The following is a 14400-nucleotide window of genomic DNA, read 5'->3' as shown; positions in this document are numbered from 1 at the left end:
CACATGTGCCCATCCCCTGGATCTCATTGGGCTTGTGACTCTGTCCACCAATAGGGTACAGAAGAGGCAATACCATATGATTTCTTTCTCTTTTTTTTTTGGTAATTGAAAAATGCTTTATTTTTAGAGATGTCATCTTTGGAATTTAAAATAAGCAGTACATTCACTAAAGAAATTGTTTTACAATACAGGTAGTTTAAAAATTTTTTGTCTGTGATATGTTTTTTATTAAAAAATATTTTAATAATTCTAAAAAATAATTTTGGAAGGCATGGGGAAAAGATGGAGGAGCTGAATTATTTCAGGATCTCTGATTAGTGCTTTTTGTCCAGCCCAGTCAGATAAGTAAAGATTTATAAGAATATTAAAAAAAATATATATATATAATATATAAAACTGAATCACTTTGCTCTACACCTGAAACTTACACAGTAATGTAAATCAACTGCACTTCAATTTAAATTCTTTTAATTAAAAAAACAAAAGATTTGTAAGAGAAATTACATTTTAGGAAATCAAGATGATAAAAATAACATTCAGCCCGGGATTATACCATTCAAGAAAAAGAAAGATTGAGAAAACTGCTTGTAAAAGTCAAGATGATCTAATCAAATTCTATTCATATGATCCTACTCTTAGTAGCAGAAATATTTAGTATAAGCATTATAAAAATAATTCTTACCACTTATTCAACACTTATCATTTGCCAGGCACAGTGCTAGGTGCTTTAAAGTCATGATTTCTAATTCTAAAAACTTTTCTTAGGAAGACGGTTAAGCTGTTTTTTTTTTTTTTTTTTTTTTTTTTTTGGTGGTATGCGGGCCTTTCATTGTTGTGGCCTCTCCCGTTGCGGAGCACAGGCTCCGGACGCGCAGGCTCAGCAGCCATAGCTCACGGGCCCAGCCGCTTTGCAGCATGTGGGATCTTCCCGGACCGGGGCACGAACCCGCATCCCCTGCATCGGCAGGCGGACTCTCAACCACTGCGCCACCAGGGAAGCCCTAAGCTGTTTTTTTAAACAGAAGAAGGAAATGAAAATTATTAAAGTTTAATGACTCACCTAAGGCCATACAGCTGGTAGATGTGAGAACTGGTGTTTGAATCCAAGTTTTTCTTCCACACCCACAGCACCTGCCATATAGAAAATCAGCAGAATAAACTTATCTTACTATTTTATCCAAATTTCATTTGTAAAATCCCAGACATGGCCTACTACTCTGATATGGCAATATCTATCTTTCATAGTATTAATAAGTAATTAAGAAAATCCATTATGTTCTTATCATGTGTTTGGAAAACAGTGTGATCACAGACAACAATAATAAGATATTCTTTTTCTCCGTTCCAACAATTTAGACTGTTACTCAAAACAAGAAGCCCTCTGATTCAAATATAAAACACAGTATTCTATTTAGCCACAATCACAACGATCTGAAACTCCATTTTTGAGCCATTTCTGCATTATAAGAATGTAGCCTACATTTCTCCATAATAGAGAGAATATTAAACTAAGAAGTCCCTGAAGAGGTCACAGTGTTGACAAAATGCAACATGACGGTGGAGCCTACACAGACAAAGGAAACAAAGCTAGGCCCTTCCACACAGCCCTAAGTCCTCGTGATGACTTTGTTTTAAATCAATGTCTCTTCGTGCCACACATATTCCCCAGTGCTTGCTTGATGAAATACCGCAATCGCCATGGGGTCCACTTTCCTGAAGTCTTGTGTAGACTTTGCTGCCACCCCAAAGCCCAAAGGGATGTCTGTCATGGAGTACACCATGTCTCCCTGGTACTGAGAAGTATTTTCAATGATTCGACCTAGTCCAGATTTCAGCACATGGTTAGCATACAAGAAGGGCTGCTCTGCTCAGGCTTTATCCACACTTTATACTTGGCATAGGGTTTTAGGTAATCCAGAGCTGTGATGTACAACCAAAACTTGTGGGTCTGAGTGAATTTTCCGAAGCACGTTCCCAAAGACAGCTGCTTGTCACCGATGATATTGGCAGTCAACTTAAAGATCTTCTCACTCACGTAACACAGCCGGTCGTTGTGCAGCCTGAAACAGCAGGTGTCATCGGGCTTGTCGACCAGCAGCTGAAGATTTTGCTATCATCTCAAACATTATACGGGTCTCCTCTTCAGTCAGAGGCCGCATTTCCCAGCTCAATTGGAACACAGGGGCCTCGTGCCTCAGTCACCGTAAACAGAAGGTCAACCCCCAGCCGCTTCTTGGCAACTTCAAACCCTGCCCCTCTAGCCGTTTTCCAGTCGTTCCCCACGCTAACACTCTGTAGCCTGGAGGACCATCGGGGAAAGAAAGCCGGCCTAGCGAGAACCATAGAGACCGGAAGTGCACCCAGGATGCTTCCCATCCGAGATTCGGAGCTTGTTCCCTGGGTGAGGAGGAGGGGAAGAGATGCTATTGCTGAGAAGATGGCGGCGAGGGCGACAGCCGCGTCTCAGCTACGGCCTCAGCCACAGTGACGGCCACCACCGCTGCTCTTGGGGAAGTAGAGGATGAAGGGCTCCTGGCGTCGGTGTTCCGAGACCGCTTCCCAGAGGCCCAGTGGCGGGAGCAGCCCGACGTGGGCCGCTACCTCGGAGTTGAGCTGCTTGGGGCTGCAACGCGAGCCGGAGCACCTGGCCAAGGAGCGAGCACAGCTTGCCATGTGATTTCTAAGTTGAGGTCATAAAGAGCCGTGGAGCTTCTGCTCTGCTCATCCTTGAAACCACCTGAGCCACCACAGAAGTCTGACTACCCTGAGACCACCGTGCCGTAGCGGCACACACAGACACACCAACAATCTCAACTGAGCCGGTTCTTCAGCCATCTCCACCTAGGAGAGATGTGTGCAGAAGCTGTCCTAGAATTACATCTCCAGCCCCAGTCAGTAAAGTCATCTGCAGCCATCTGAGTCATACTAGCTGAGCTCCCAGAGCCATCTGTGTTGCGCTCTTTGATGTTTCTTAACACACCTCATTTCATAACCCAAGATGTTACAGCAACCGCTTGGGGTCCAGAAGAAAACACAGAGTCCAAGGCCAGATCCGTGGAGAGAATGGAGCAGCTGAATTCAAGACCCATGGAATTTAATATGTCACTGGTTAATTTAACCAGTTAGTTTGTGAATGAACGAGCATGTAGAAATGTGCGAAAGGATATACACCAGGTTGGTGGCAGGGAGAGGAGGTGAGAAAAAATATTAATCGCTCATTTTTTTCTTTGTTTATCTTTATTCTATTTCACTCTCACTAAACTCATATTATTTTTGCAATTTTTGAAGAGAAGTTAAAGCGAAAATGTTATTTTTTTAAAGCCTTAGAACATGCCAACTTTCTTTTTCCTTCCTCCATACCCCCAGCCTCCCACGGTGATGTCTGTTGATCTACTCCTAGATTTCTCTATGCTATATAGCACATGAGTTAAATTAGAAATGTTAATAAAGGAGGTGTGAGGTCATTGGTAGAGAAAAGGAGCCATTTTGTGTGACCGAGTATGATATATACACAAGTTCAGTCACTGAGAGCACCTCTAAAACGTAAAGTTTTGGTGCATGGTAGTAAGTGGGAATTCAGAAGTCCTCTGAGTACTTATTTTAATTATCCACCTTTCTTGGCAGTTGTGTGGAAAATTGTGACATTTACAGTTTGTTAACTCGTAGACAAATACCCAGTTAACAGCAGTCTTATTAAGACTGTTAGAAATTGAAAGAAACCAAGCTCAATATTATAACCCGAGTATAATTCCCCTTGGGGGTGGGGGGGACTAAAAAGAGAAATATTCTGTGGTAGTACTGGGCTCAATACACAATATTCCTAACATGTAATAGAATGAGTTCATTTAAGGTCAATTATCTGTAAACTCAAATTCATATTTCTGGCAGATGTCCTCCAAGGTTTAACTGGTTTATGTCCAACAATTCTAAACAGCATGTCAATCATTTTTATTAGTATGGGGTACATTTCACAAGTCATTTTCCCCAGAAGGATCACTAGAAAGCTGTCAAGCTTAGACATTTCACAAATGGATTTCTGAAATTTTTCTATGGGTAATTCTGCTTTGAAAATTTTCCAGGCTAAAATTGTCCAAGCCATGGTCTAGAGCATAGAACTTTGGAACTTTGTTTATTGATTTGCCCTTATCCTGGAGCAGACTCAGAATTGTTTTCTGAGAAAAATCTTCATACTGTCTACAGTCATCCCAGACCTCCTCTATTCAGAGGTAGACCAATTCCAACTCAAGACAAAGTCTAAGTTAGGCATCTTAATTTTCATCAGGTGACATTCACTTGTATGTCTTTGCTCAGTTGATTTTTAAAATATATACTTTTTGAAGTATATGAGTTTTAAAAATACATGTATTTCAATTAGTAAAACCAAATAATTATTCCAAAACATTTGTCAAATAATCAGTTGTCCATCACTGGCCATCTTTTATCAAAAGTCAAAGTGCAAGATAAGTGAAGTAAGTCAGAAAGAGAAAGACAAATACCATGTGGTATCACTTATATGTGAATCTAAAATATGACACAAATGAACCTATTTACAAAGCAGAAACAGACTCACAGACAAAGAGAACAGACTTCTGGTTGCCAAGGGGGAGGGCGGTGGGGAGGGATGGACTGGGGGTTTGGGGTTAGTAGATGCAAATTATTACATATAGAATGGATGGACAAGAAGGTCCTACTGTATAGCACAGGAAACTGTATTCAACATCATGGGATAAACCATAATGGAAAAGAATATAAATATATATATATACACACACACACACACACACACATATATATGAATAACTGAGTCTCTTTGCTCTACACCAGAAATTAACACAACATTGTAAATCAACTATACTTCAATTTTTGAAAAAGTCAAAGTGCAAGAAATAATATTCATGAAGGACTAATTAAAGGACATAAAGTTCACCCAGCCTAATATTTATGCCTGGACAAATCTAGACATTAAGAAAGCTTATTTCATAGTTCTGGTTTTTTGTACTACCTACTTACAGAGAATTGCATTTACTGCATTGTGCTTTGGCCTTAGGCTCTCAATTTACATTGAAGGATACTATAGGCAACAGCTATACAAAACTAGTTGTTTTGATCTTAAGAATATTGTTGATAATATTTCCACTCTATGACTCTATGTCCTATTCTTAAGGATGCCATGTCCTACTCTTAAGCATCCAAAATACTAAATTTGAGGAGAAAATTTTCTCAAATTTCATAACCAGAAAAATGTTAGCTTATTTAGTTTTATCTACATTTATTAATATTTTTGTTACTATTACTATGCTACTATTATTATTACTGATATTGTTAAGACAGTATTTCTTTTTATGTGATAATATTGTCCTTTTAGCTTTGGCTTATCAGAAGTTTAGAACTAAGTATAAATATGTAGTTGTCTTTGAAGAGTTGTGTGGGACCTTGTGGCATATATTTATGTGTATTAACTTTTTTCTTTAGTTGTATCTCAACATTCTAAATTTCTTTTCCCTGTAAATAAGTGTCTTTAATTTTCATGTTATGATATGTGTGCAATCCAGTAAGATATCGCAAATCTTTTTTGAAAGGAAGTAGGTTATAATTTAATAAATAATCATAATCCTGTGATAAGAAATCTTTCTAAGTATATGTGTGGTAGGTAGGATTTGCTAAGAAGCAGAATAGAGACAGCTGGTAAAGAACTGCTGGGTTGTTCATAATAGAAATCCCTGAAGGTATCACATATTTTTAAATAAATGAAAAATTACTACAAGCCATGATCTGATTTATATAAAAACAATAATATAAGATCTTAAAAGGAAGCCAACTTACAGTTTAAAACAATGTTTCTATTGAAACATTTATTCTGAATAATAATCTTTAAAAATCCTGAAAACTCTAGGATTTCTTGCTCAGAATTGTTAAGCTTCATTAGCAGAAATGTGACAAAGAAACATTAATCCTAAATGAGTTTCTAAGCTATAAAAAGTAGAAATGGAGATGTATAGTCAAATTGCAAATTTCATTCACACTATAGTGTATCTCAGTTATTTTGCCTCAATTTAAAATGGTCATGTTTCCCAGTGCCACTGAAGATGATACAACCAGATGGAAAGATATTCTGTGCTCATAAATTGGAAAAATGAATATTGTTAAAATGACCATACTACCCAAGGCAATGTACAGATTCAGTGCAATCCCTATCAAAACACCAGTGGCATTTTTTACAGAACTAGGACATATAATCCTAAAAATTGTATGATAACACAGAAGACCCCAAAGATTAAAAACAATCTTGAGAAAGAAGAACAAAGCTGAAGGTATCATGCTCCTTGATTCTAAACTATACTGCAGAGTTACAGTTATCAAAAACAGCATGGTACTGGCACAAAAACAGACATAGATCAATGAAATGGAATAGAGGGTCCAGAAATGAACACATTTACATGGTCAATTAGTCTACAACAAAGGAGGCAAAACTATACAATGGGGAAAAGACTACCTCTTCAGTAAATTGTGTTGGGAAAACTGGACAACTACATGCAAAAAAATCAAACTGGGCTACTTTCTCATACCATATATAAAAATTAATTCAAAATGTTTTAAAGACCTAAATGTAGGGACTTCCCTGGTGGCACAGTGGTTAAGAAGCTGCCTGCCAGTGGAGGGGACACGGGTTTGATCCCTGGTCCAGGAAGATCCCACATGCCACGGAGTAACGAAGCCCATGTGCCACAACTACTGAGCCTGGGCTCTAGAGCCCATGCGCCACAACTACTGAAGCCCGTGCGCCTAGAGCCCATGCTCCGCAACAAGAAAAGCCACTGCAATGAGAAGCCTGCACACCGCAACAAAGAGTAGCCCCCACTCTCCACAACTAGAGAAAGCCTGTGCACAGCAACGAAGACCCAACGCAACCAAAAATAAATAAATAAAATTGATCCTTAAAAAAAAAAAAAGACCTAAATGTAAGACCTGGAATCATGAAATTCCTAGAAGAAAACAGAGGCAGGACACTCTTTGACATAAATTGTACCAATATTTTTTTTTAATGTCTCCTCAGGCAAGAGAAACAAAAGCAAAAATAAACAAATGCTCATCAAACTTAAAAGCTTTTGCACAGCAAAGGAGACCATAAACAAAATGAAAAGGCAACCAACTGAATGAGAGAAGATATTTGCAAATCATATTTTTGATAAGGGGTTAGTATCCAAAACATACAAAGAACTCACACAAAAACAACAAAAAATAAACCAGATTTTAAAATGCGCAGAGGACCTGAACAGGCGTTTTTCCAAAGAAGACATACAGATAGCCAACAGACACACAAAAAGATGCTCATCACTAATCATCAGAGAAATGCAAATCAAAACTACTGTGAGATGTCACTTCACGCCTGTCAGAATCAAAGAGACAAGAAATAAGTGTTGGTGAGGATGTGGAGAAAAGGAAACTCTTGTGCATTACTGGTGGGAATGTAAATTGGTACAGCCAATATGGAAAACATTATGGAGGTTCCTCAAAAAACTGAAAATAGAACTACCATATGATCCAGCAATTCCACTCCTGGGCATTTTCCCAAAGAAAACAAAAACAGTAGCTCAGAAAGATATATGCACCCTTATGTTCATTGCAGCATTATTTACAATAACCAAGGTATGGAGGCAACCAAAGTGCCCATCTATAGATGAATGGATTAAAAAGATGTGAATGTTGCTCAGTCATGAAATTTTGCCATTTGCAACAACATGGATGGACCAGGAGGATATTATGCTTAGTAAGTCAGACAAAGGAAGATAAATACTATATGATTTCACTTATATGTGGAATCTAAAAAATGAAACAAATGAACAAACATAACAAAAGAGACTCAAAGAGAACAGAGAACAAACAAGTTTGTACAGAGAACAAACAGGTGGCTGCCAGAGGGGATGGGGGTGGTGGGATGAGTGAAATAAGTGAGGGAAATTAAGCGGTACAAACTTCGAGTTACAAAATAAATGAGTCACAAGGGTGAAACGTACAGCAAGGGTAATGTAGTCAATAATAAACGTAATAACTTTGTATGGTGCCAGATGGTAACTAGACTTATGATGATCATTTGGAGTGTATAAATATACTGAATCACTACCTTGTACACCTGAAACTAATATAATAAGTCAGTTAAACTTCAATTTAAAATTTTAATAAAATCCAGGAAGTAGGGGGGAAAAAGGTTTTTTCTACCTTGGAGACCCTATCATAAAAATAAAACCACCAAAATCCACCAAACTTTTCATATCTGTAGATGATTTCAGTTGTCTAAAAGTGATGCTCAAGCAATCTTTTCTGAAATTTTAGAAGAAAACAATGGAAAGGAAAATAGACAACAAATACTTCTTATATTTTAAGAATAATACAACGCTATCAACTTTTAACAATACTAAATTAATACTGAGATGGCAAATATTATGTGTTTTTTTGAACCACGTTGATTTTAAAAGCCATTTAACTTTTTGTTAATAACAAAATGACATAGAATGATACAAGGTATGAACTGGAACTTCAGAAAAACATAATCAAGTAGAAGTGGAAGTACTTATGACTACGTTGCTGAAAACAATTTTAAGAGTGAAATACTCCTCAGAAAATAAATAACACTTAGAAAAACTAGTAAAGCTTTAAGAAATGTATCATGTCACATCTCCTTAAACTAGATGTAATGGATTTTTAATGCTTTGAGTATCAGTTGGTTCTCATATCTTATTCAGTGAAAGAAATATTTTTAAATTTCCATTAACAAGACACTCCATATTACAATATTCTATAATCTTCTGATCCCAAAGTTTAATAAGAATTTAAAATTAGAGGGAAAAACAATTAAGTACCTGGGAAGGAGCCCATTATATGATATCAAACTGGCCAAGATCATTAAGCTTAGGCAGCTATTTATGCCTTATCCTGGATTAACCTCTGGAGTGGTGTGATAGCACATCACAGCTGCATTGTATTTAAGCCTTTCAATCACTAAAACACAGATTATCTTATTTGATTCTCATAATAACCCTGTTAGATAATTAAGGTAAAGATTAGTATCCCCATTTTTCAGATGGGAAAACTGATATATGTGGTAATTAAATCTCCAGAATCCAAATTAAAGGAGTGATTTAAGCGATCCAGTTAAAGCAGAAGAATACATATAACAATATTTATTGAGCAGCCTTCATGGTTACAGTTTTTCTGCTTTTCTGTTGGAGCTAAAAGGCAGCCTAAAATCTTAGCCAAAAGGTGAAAAAGTAATTTGCTGCCTGTAAAGTTTAGCTCCCTATCTAGTAAGAGATAATAGAAAAACCTGCTTTTCTTCACCTATAAAATAATGTTGAACTACTTGATCAGAGGTTATGACCTGTCAGGATAATGAACAGATTTAGGACAAATTTCATCTGACCTGCAGAATCTTGGCTCACAGAAAATCTTACATTAAAAAAGTCAAAGATTTCCAGCTTCTCTTGAAATCAGAAAACTTGGCTGCCTTTGACCCACATTGTGCATGGTAGCAATCAAATGGAGTTAAGTCCAGGTTTCCCCCTTTCACCAAAGCATGTACTTTTCAATTTCCCATGACCTGTACCACTCCCTATTACTTACACTGAAGATGCTTCTTTTACCTGCATTGTTGCTTGAGTCCTGTAGATATTTGACTTGGTGACCTCTGTTTAATATCACCCATTTTAGCTCATCCATCAATTCATTCATTCGTTTTATTCAAAAAGCATTTACTAAGCAAAGCTTATACATGCAATATTATACAAGGTACTTAGAAGGAAAAGGTAACTAAAACAGCCCAGGAGCACCATGATCTCATTTGGTGGGGACACATACCATAAACAGATTATTACTACACAGATGCCTTGGGACTCAGTCTTTGGGTCTATTCTCCTCTGTCTTTGTTCATTCCCTTGGTACTCTCAGTCTAATGACGTTTTAAGTACCATCTCTATGCTGATGTACATCTCAGTCTGGCCCTGAATTCCAGTCTCATCTAGCTGAATGTCTAATCAATAACTTCACTCAGAAATCTAACTGTCATTCAAACTCCAAATGTCCAAAACCAGATCATGATTTTAGCCCATAAAGCCTCAGTCTTTCCTGTCTCAAAGAATGACAATCCCATTTTTCTAGTTGCTGTGGCCAAAACCTTGAAGTCATCTTCATTTCTTTTGTTTCTCATCCATTCTGTCAGCAAATCATGTTAGCCCAGGGAAGGAGGCCTTCAAGTCTCATGAAGTGACACCTGAGGATGAATAGGACTTAGCTGGATGAAAAAGGAAGTGAAGTACATTCCAGACAGAGGAGACAACATGAGCACAGGCATACAAGTGAGAAATAACAGGACATCTAGGAGGAACACCAAGTAATTCAGTGTAACTGAAGGGTAACTTATGGGAAGGGAGAGGCTGGAGATGGTTGTAGAGAGGTAGGTAGGGTTTGGATTATGGGAGGCCTTATATCCCATTTATCCTGTCACCACACAATGCTGTGTCATCAAAGCATTTTAGGCAGGTAGGACACTGATACATAAAGCCAGATGATCGGGACCTGAACTGAAGCAGCAATAATTTCCATTTAAATTCAGTAGGATTGAAGATTGGTCCAATGTAGGAGAGCAAAGGAAACAATGAAGATGACTCCCTAACATGGCCCCTGAATGTAGAATACAAGAGAAATGGATCAGGGAAAGAAGATAATAATTCAGTGTCAGAAATGTTGAGCTTGACAGCCCATGGAGCATCCACAGAAATGACTTAATGAGTTATCTGAAGCTTCGGAGATGTAGGCTGGAAATGTGAGCTTGAAAATCATCAGCAAATAAATAGGAGTTAAAACCATGACAACTACCTACTAACTGTGTCTCCTTAGCCTGTAAAATGGGGATTATCACACCTACTTTATACAACTGTTTTGAAAGTAACGAGAATTATTATACTTGCATATGGTTAGGACTTCGTGTATATTAGTTGTTTAAAAACTAAATTAATTGCTAAGATTACCTTGGAAAACCATGTAGAATGGTGGTTACTAACCTTTTGGGGAGACATGAATGCCTTTGAGAAAGCTTTCTCACTAAAAAGTTACACATAACTAAACACCCCAAATTCTGCACACCATTTCAGGAGGTCTGTGGACCCCTAAAGAACCCTAGGCTTAAAAATTCTTGATGCAGAGTTAGAAGAGAGAAAATTTGAGAATCATACAAAGGAAAATCAACATTTCAGGAATGATCAGGTTAAGAAAAGACCAAGAAGGGATTACAAAAAAGCTACAAAGAGAACATAGGATAGTTTCAAGAAGAAGGCTGTGATAAATTCTCTCAAATTTGGCAAATAGGTCCAATTAGAGTTAAAATGATCACTGGCAACTATCACAAGGCTAGTGGTGGGAGAAGAAACAAGAATTTAGTAAGTTGAGTGAAATGAGGGCGAAAAGTGGAGAAAACTTCTGGACAAAGAAGGGACGGACAGGAGACCTTTAAGATGGCGGAGGAGTAAGATGTGGAGATCACCTTCCTCCCCAAATACATCAGAAATACATCTACACATGGAACAGCTCCTACAGAACACCTACTGAATGCTGGCAGAAGACCTCAGACTTCCCAAAAGGCAAGAAACTCCCCACGTACCTGGGTAGGGCAAAAGAAAAAACAGAGACAAAAGAATAGGGACGGGACCTGCACCAGTGAGAGGGAGCTGTGAGGGAGGAAAGGTCTCCACACACTAGGAGGCCCCTTCGCGGGCGGAGACTGCGGGTGGCAGAGGGGGTAAGCTTCGGAGCCGCGGAGGAGAGCACAGCAACAGGGGTGCGGAGGGCAAAGCGGAGAGATTCCCGCACAGAGGATCAGGACCGACCGGCACTCACCAGGCCTAGAGGCTTGTCTGCTCCCCAGCCGGGGCGGGCGGAGTCTGGGAGCTGAGGCTCGGGCTTCGGAGGTCGGATCCCAGGGAGAGGACTGGGGTTGGCGGCGTGAACACAGCCTGAAGGGTCTAGTGCGCCACGGCTAGCCGGGAGAGACTCCGGGAAAAAGTCTGGACCTGACGAAGAGGCAAGAGACTTTTTCTTCCCTCTTTGTTTCCTGGTTCGCGAGGAGAGGGGATTAAGAGCGCTGCTTAAAGGAGCTCCAGAGACGGGCGCAAGCCGCGGCTAAAAGCGCGGACCCCAGAGACTGGCATGAGACGCTAAGGCTGCTGCTGCCACCATCGAGAAGCCTGTGTGCGAGCACAGGTTACTATCCACACCCCTCTTCCGGGGAGTCTGTGCAGCCCTCCACTGCCAGGGTCCCGGGATCCAGGGACAACTTCCCCCGGAGAACGCACGGCGCACCTCAGGCTGCTGCAACGTCACGCCGGCCTCTGCCGCCGCACGCTCGCCCCGCACTCCGTGCCCCTCCTTACCCCCAGCCTCAGTGAGCCAGAGCCCCCGAAGCAGCTGCTCCTTTAACCCCGTCCTGGCTGAGCGAAGAACAGACGCCCTCCAGCGACCTACAAGCAGAGGCGGGGCCAATCCAAAGCTGAACCCCTGGGAGCTGTGAGAACAAAGAAGAGAAAGGGAAATTTCTCCCAGCAGCCTAAGGAGCAGCTGATTAAATCTCCACAATCAACTTGATGTACCCTGCATCTGTGGAATACCTGAGTAGACAACGAATCATCCCAAATTGAGGAGGTGGACTTTAGGAGCAACAATATATATATATTTTTCCCCCTTTTTCTCTTTTTGTGAGTGTGTATGTATATGCTTCTGTGTGTGATTTTTTTCTGTGTAGCTTTCTTTTTCCCATTTGCCCTAGGGATATGTCCTTTTTTTGTTTTTTGGGCTTTTTTTATTACTTAAAAATTTTTGTTTTCTTCATATTTTTTATTTTAATAACTTTATTTTCTTTTCTTTTATTTATCTTTTGCTTTCTTTCTTTTTTTCCTCCCTTTTATTCTGAGCCGTGTGGAGGACAGGCTTTCGGTGCTCCATCCAGGCATCAGGGCTGTGCCACTGAGGTGGGAGAGCCAAGTTCAGGACACTGGTCCACAAGAGACCTCCCAGCTCCATGTAATATCAAATGGCGAAAATCTCCCAGAGATCTCCATCTCCACGCCAAGACCCAGCTCCACTCAACGACCGGCAAGCTACAGTGCTGGACACCCTATGCCAAACAACTAGCAAGACAGGAACACAACCCCATCCATTAGCACAGAGGCTGCCTAAAATCATAAAAAGGCCACAGACACCCCAAAACACACCACCAGATGTGGACCTGCTCACCAGAAATACAAGATCCAGCCTCATCCACTAGAACACAGGCACTAGTCCCCTCCACCAGGAAGCCTACACAACCCACTGAACCAAACTGAGCCACTGGGAGCAGACACCAAAAACAACGGGAACCATAAACCTGCAGACTGCAAAAAGGAGACCCTAAACACAGTAAGTTAAGCAAAATGAGAAGACAGAGAAACACACAGCAGATGAAGGAGCAAGGTAAAAACCCACCAGACCTAACAAGTGAAGAGGAAATAGGCACTCTACCTGAAAAAGAATTCAGAACAATGATGGTAAAGGTGATCCAAAATCTTGGAAATAGAATGGAAAAAATACAAGAAACGTTTAACAAGGACCTAGAAGAACTAAAAGGCAAACAAACAGTGATGAACAACACAATACATGAAATTAAAAATTCTCTAGAAGGGATCAATAGCAGAATAATTGAGGCAGAAGAACGGATAAGTGACCTGGAAGATAAAATAGTGGAAATAACTACTGCAGAGCAGAATAAAGAAAAAAGAATAAGAAGAATTGAGGACAGTCTCAGAGACCTCTGGGACAACATTAAATGCACCAACATTCAAATTATAGGGGTCCCAGAAGAAAAAGAGAAAAAGAAAGGGACTGAGAAAATATTTGAAGAGATTATAGTTGAAAAATTCCCTAATATGGTGAAGGAAATAGTTAAGTCCAGGAAGCACAGAGGGTCCCATACAGGGTAAATCCAAGGAGAAACATGCCAAGACACATATTAATCAAATTATCAAAAATAAAATACATTAAAAAAATAAAATACATAGAACAAATGTTAAAAGCAGCAAGGGAAAAATAACACATAAGGGAATCCCCATAAGGTTAACAGCTGATCTTTCAACAGAAACTCTGCAAACCAGAAGGGAGTGGCAGGACATATTTAAAGTGATGAAGGAGAAAAACCTACAACCAAGATTACCCAGCAAGGATCTCATTCAGATTTTACGGAGAAATTAAAAACTTTACAGACAAGCAAAAGCTAAGAGAATTCAGCACCACAAAACCAGCTTTACAACAAATGCTAAAGGAACTTCTCTAGGCAGGAAACACAAGAGAAGGAAAAGGCCTATAATAACAAACCCAAAACAA

The 14400-nt window shown here is 39.6% G+C and overlaps 1 pseudogene; it reads right to left on the bottom strand.

Moving 5' to 3' along the window:
• Positions 1–1631: 1631 nt before the first annotated feature.
• On the bottom strand, positions 1632–2159 carry LOC116754004 (annotated as a pseudogene).
• Positions 2160–14400: the final 12241 nt, after the last annotated feature.

The sequence above is a fragment of the Phocoena sinus genome, chromosome 5, assembly GCF_008692025.1.
Source record: "Phocoena sinus isolate mPhoSin1 chromosome 5, mPhoSin1.pri, whole genome shotgun sequence".
Classification (NCBI taxonomy): domain Eukaryota; kingdom Metazoa; phylum Chordata; class Mammalia; order Artiodactyla; family Phocoenidae; genus Phocoena; species Phocoena sinus.
The sequence above is the reverse complement of the archived record's forward strand: the minus strand, read 5'-3'. Positions and strand labels throughout refer to the sequence as shown.